Source organism: Notamacropus eugenii, chromosome 1 (genome assembly GCF_028372415.1).
Source record: "Notamacropus eugenii isolate mMacEug1 chromosome 1, mMacEug1.pri_v2, whole genome shotgun sequence".
In the NCBI taxonomy this organism is placed as follows: domain Eukaryota; kingdom Metazoa; phylum Chordata; class Mammalia; order Diprotodontia; family Macropodidae; genus Notamacropus; species Notamacropus eugenii.
Genome location: NC_092872.1, coordinates 369,291,311 through 369,297,310, shown reverse-complemented (window position 1 = coordinate 369,297,310; position 6,000 = coordinate 369,291,311).

Below are 6,000 nucleotides of genomic sequence, written 5' to 3'. Positions count from 1 at the left end.
CTATGATGTATATGGAAATTTTTATTTTATTTGGTATTTAAGTCTAGAACAAGAAAAAAATAGAATAAATGTAAAGTCTTATATGGGTCCCTCAAAAAATTAAGCCCACAAACATAAGATATGAGAGAGGCATATTAGGTAACAGTTCTTCTGAGAAAAAGCTGAGGATTTTAGTGGCTTGCAAACTCAGTATTTGTCAGCAATGTTCTGTAGCAGCCAAGACAGCTAATGTAATCTTAAACTGAATTAAGAGAGGTATCAGGAGGTGATAGTTTCATTTAACTCTAGTCTGACCACATTTGAAGTACCGTGTTCAGTTTTGGTTGCTACATTTGAGAAAGGACATTGATAAACTGGAGAGTTCAGAGAAATGCATCTAGGATCATGAAAAGTTCAATCAAGAATCATTTATTAAGGCCTGTTTTGTTACTAGTCATATGCCAGTGACATAAATACAAAAAAAAAATGTAATCTTTACTCTCAGATATTCTAACATGGGAGACAAATATTTATGTATCAATACATATAGAATAAATGTAAATAAAAGAATGAATATTAAATATTTATTAAATACTGAGAATGCCAGCTAGGTAGCACAGTGCCAGGCCTAGAGCCAGAAAGACATTTTCATGAGTTCAAATTCAACCTCAGATACTTATTAGTTGTGCGACCCTGGACAAGTCGCGTAAGCTTGTTTGCCTCAGTATCCTTATCTGTAAAATTAATTGGAGAAGGAAATGGCAAACCACTCCAGAATCTTTGCCAAGAAAACCTCAAATGTGGTCATAGAGAGTCAGACATGACTGAAGTGACTAAACAATAACAACAAATTACTGAGAATGCAACTAGAAAAGCAAAACAGCCCCTGGTTCCAAAGAACTCACATTCTAATATGGTGACACCATACATAAAAGATTCCAGCTTTAAGACAAATGGAAAATTTCAGTGGTCCTTAGGATACAGTGTCAAGGCAGAGGATGATGCATCTTTTTTGGTGTCATTTCCATTGATAAAACCATATCTAAATGACATTAAGCCATTTGACAGTTCCAAAGACTTTGGTCACTTTGTGGTGAATATAAATGAATAAATAAAAAACTAAAGATAATAAATATTAATAAGTAGAAGGTAGTTAAATACAAGATAGTAGGGGAGATGGTACTAATTACTGGGGAAATTAGACTTCATGTAGAAGGGATGTATGAGATTTATTGTAAAGGAACAGAGGGATTTAGTGAGGTAGAGGTGAGGAGGGTCTGCATCCCAGGCAGTATGAATGCATGAAGTTGGAAGATGGGAGATGGAATACTATGTGCAAAGAACAGAGAAAAGACCAGTTTGCCTGGATCATAGCTTAAGGGAAAGGAAGTAATGTATAATGAGGTTGGAAAGACAGCTTGGAATCAATTTCTGTTTATAAACAGAAGAATTTATATTTGATCCTAGAGGCAATAGGAAATCACTGGAATTGGTTGAACAGGGGAAACATGATTTTTGAGTAAAGAAAAGCACTTTTGAAGTTGCGTAGGTGTTGGTTTGAAATTGAGAGAGATGTGGCAGGAAGGTCATTGCAACAGCCTAGATGAGAGTTTATTAGGTCACGAACCAAGGTCATGGTTGTGTGAATCAAGAGAAGTCAGATGTGAATGATATTAGGGAAGCAGAAACGAGATTTAGCAATTGATTGGATATGTGGGATGATGAAGGCTGAGTCATTGAGGATAATGCCAAGATTACAAACCTAGGAGACTAGAAGACTAGTGTTCCCTTCAGCAGAAACAGGGAAATTTGGAAGGACAGGGTGAGAGAAACAGTAGGTAATGAATTCTATTTGGGGCATTTTGCTTGTGAGGTTTCTATGAGACATTCAATTGTAAATGTCCAATAGTCAGTTAGTGTTGCAGGATTAAAAAGGAGAAACTGGGGCTGGATCTGTGAGTCACTGGCATAGAGAAGATAATCAAACCCATGGGAGCTTATAAGTCACCAAGATAAGGGGAGAGAGAGAAGAGAAGAAAGCCCAGGACAGAGAGTCTGAAGCACCTACTGGTAAGGTGCAGGATAGAGATGATCAATGAGCAACTGAGTCAAACAGGCAAAGAACAAGAAATAAAGGGAGTCAAGTTACAAAAACCCAGAGAGGAGAGAATACCTAAAACGAGTATATAATAAATAGTGTCAGATGTAGCAGAGGTCAGAAAGGATGAGGTTTGAAAGAAGACTATGAGATTTAGCAATTAAGAGATTATTGGTGACTTTGAGAGAATCTCATCTGAGTGATGAGGCAAGAGCCTGGTTATAGGGGACTCAGAAGAGGATCAGAGAAGAGTAAGTAGAAGCAGTGAGTATAGACAGCTTTATCTAGGAAATTGACTGAGAAAGGGAAGAGATATATAGAATGAAAATTTGAGAGTATAGTAGGGTCTAATTAGGAGGGTTTTCTTTTAATGATGGGAAAACTTGGACATGTATGAAGGCAGTAGGGAAGGAACCATTAAAGGAAGAATTTTAAGATTAGAGATAGAGGGAATGATTGATGGGGCAATTTGCTGTTGAAGACCAACAGGCATGCAATCAAGGGTGAATGTAGAGGAGTTGGCCTTGGCAAGGAGAAGGGATGTCTTATTATTGAGAGACTGGGTCTCTTGATAATAGGGAGAGAGAGTGGGGGATGATGTTGGAAATGGGGTTTGAAATGAAGAGGAGATTAGGAAGCTCATGGCAAACAGCCTTAATTTTCCCAGTAAAATAAGTCATTCTGAAGTGAAAGAGTGGGGTAAAGAGGAGGTGTGGGAGGTGTAAGGAGGAAAGAGAATGGTTAGAATTGCTTCTGTGGGGAGTAAAAGGGAATTATAGAAGAATAAAGGAAATGCTTTGCTGCAGTGAGGGCCCAATTAAAATGAAATAATGATAAACCTATAGCGTATTCAATTAGTATGGTTATGTGAATTCTTGCATTTTGATACAGCAGCACATGAGTGGAAGCAGAAATGAATGGTGCATGTAGTCCAGGCCTGGGGTTTAGCAAAGAATGAGCTTCAAAATATTAGAGAGAAAAGGATCAAGATGGAGAAGGGGGGAAAAGTGGAATCAGGGTAGGTGCAATGGCCTGAGAAAATACTGAGAGGTAGAAATGTTGGAGCTCAGGATGAGAGTAACCCAAAATAAATGTAAGAGAGGTGAGGCACAGGGAGAGATGGAATGATGAAAGGTTATAGTCACAAGAACATCAGTGTTTTTGATCAAGGAAGTAGAACAATTTCAGGTAATTGTGAGATCCAGGATATGACAAGTCCTATGCATGGCTGAGATGGAATGTAGTCATGGAATTTGAAGAGATTGAGAAGTTGGGAGGATAAGGAATTTACCATAGCATCACCATTAAAGCCTCCTACAATAAGAATGGGAGTTAGGGAAAAGAGGAAAACAGTGAACCCCGACCTGAACTCTTCTATATAGGAGATATAATAGTCCCTATGACCAGAATAAGGTGGAAAATTTTTATAGGGTGAATTCCAAAGTGGAAGTGACTGAGTGCTAAGTGATAACAGAAAAGTCTGGCAGTCAGAGTGGGTAGTGAGGACTATTCCAACTCTCCCTCTGGGCCATAGCTTTGGCAGTTCATGTGAAGGTATAGCCAGTACTGGAAAGAATTTCCAGGGATGAAGTGTTATTTAGGGGGAGCTTTCTCACTGAAAGCAAGTAGATGGAAAGTATATGAGAAGTGGTCTAGAATGAAGGGAAGTTCATTCCCTATGGAAAAGGGATTCCAGAGGGCAAAATAGAAGGGGTGGATGTGGTTAGAGTAGAACATAGGTGGAGCAGGATTGAGGAAAATGGTGTGGGAAGTGTCTGACAACACTCTCACTTCAGAAATGAGACATACAATTGACTGAACAGTTTACAAAAGAAAGTTTCCCTTGACCTACCACAGCAATGATAAGCAAAAAGGATACAGTGGTACTATTTTCTCTGGATGTATACTCTCTAGATTCCCTATAGAAATGCCAAAAAAAAAAAACAAAACATTTTGGGGGGAACAGCCAGTTTAACATTTAGTTGAAGCTCTTAGGCAAAGGATATAGTGACTTGAATGATCTTAGGTACCTACCAATTCTGAGAGACCTACACTCTACATGGCTGACACTTTTTAGGCCTTTGAGTGACCAGAAAGCTTTACCAGAGAAGGCAGGGCCAATCAAGTCCTAGAACAGCTTTTTCCTCTTTTTAGGGAAAACTAGTCCCTGTCCCAGGAAGAGACCTAGGACTCTCCATGATGTGTGTGTGTGTGTGTGTGTGTGTGTGTGTGTGTGTGTGTGTGTGTGTGTGATGGGAGTGGAAGGAGTGGATAGGGGAAGGAGTGGGGGGAGTAGTGATGGTGAGAGTGGGGGGTGGGGAATAAGCTGTATCCAAAAAACTGCTGACAAGCACTAGTTCTTTCACAGATGGGAATGAGGGAACAGGAGATGAGGTTCAGGTCCTCTACCCCACCTCTGCCAGTGTATGCGAAATCAGTACCTTCTGCGTATTAGAATACTTTTTAAAAAAAAGATCTTTGCTTACTAAATTTATTCAAATATTCTGTCTTTCATACTTAACTGAAAGCTTCTCCAAGCCAGGAAACAGGTCTTTGTTTTCATTTTTATTCCCCTTAGCCCCAGTAAAATGCTGTGCATGGAGTAAAAGCTTGGTAAATATGTGTTGAGTAAATGGAGAAAGAAGTCTCTAGTCCAGAGTCAAGTCAACATTTAGATACATAAGCAAACCCTGAATTGGCAGTATTAGAAGGGGGTGCAGCCCTGATAGGGATGGGGTAATAGAATCATAGATTTAGAGCTAGATTTATAGTCACACTGCTAATGGGAGGAAAGAGATGGATTTGGATCTAGTTCTTCTTGACTCAAAATCTAGAATTCTCTTTATCCACTACTCCCTGAGGAATAGTATTATTCTCTTTCTTCCTTTCTGGAATGGTGAGTAATAGAGAAGGAGGGACTCCAAAGTGCCCCATAAATAGTGAATACCTTTTATAGTGTAGGAAGTAACTCCATACAGGTTCAATACCTGGCTTTAGGATTTACTGGCTCTGGCCTGCTGCAAGGTAGTCAAGTTTAGGGGGAAGTCTTGTGGTCTATTTTCATGACTCATCGCAGGTAATGAAGGACCAATGTTCTGCTGTATGGTACTGTATTGTAAGAGGTTTTAAAAGTGTGGAGAAGTAATGGTGATTTATAAGAGGCAGAATGACAGGAAGAGTGCTGGTCCAGAAGTCAATAGAGACTTGGGGTAGAATCTTTGTTATCTGTTTGACCATGAGCAAGTCATTTCATTTTTCTCAACCTCAATTTGCTCATCTGTAAAATGTGGATATCCATAGCATTTATCTTGCTAAATTGTTGTTGTGCTACTTAAAAGAGATAATAGATCATAGAGTGTTTTTCAAACTTTAAAGTGCTGTATAAAAATATCAGCTATGATTTTTTTTTCTGGGACAAATATTATTTAGTACAAATAAATTTGAGAGTGGACCATTCAGAAGATGTAATTCTGAGTGATGGATTTCAGGTAGACCCATTAGACACAAATGACCTTTATAAAAGTTACATAGCATGAATATGCTGCCTGAATTCAAAATGTTTCCTTGAGCTGCAGAGGGAGACTGTGTTTTGCTGAAGCTTATATTGCTTGAAAAAAAAAACGCAAAAAAACCTTGCAGACTGGTATGGTGACAATTGACTGTAGTCCTTGTTGCTGGGGAGGTGGTGGCTGAGGACAGCTTGAGTTCTGGAGTTCTGAGTTACAGTAGGGCTAAAGGTGGTTGGGTGTACGCATTGAGTCTGACACCAGTATGGTGAGCCTCTGGGAATGGAAGGCCAGCAGACTGCCTGAGGAAGGCTGAAGTGGAGCCAAGCTGGAAAAATGGAACAGGTTATGCTGATCAGTGGACCTGTGAGTGCCCCTTGTACTTTCAGCCTAGGCAAGATTGGGAAACCCAGTTAA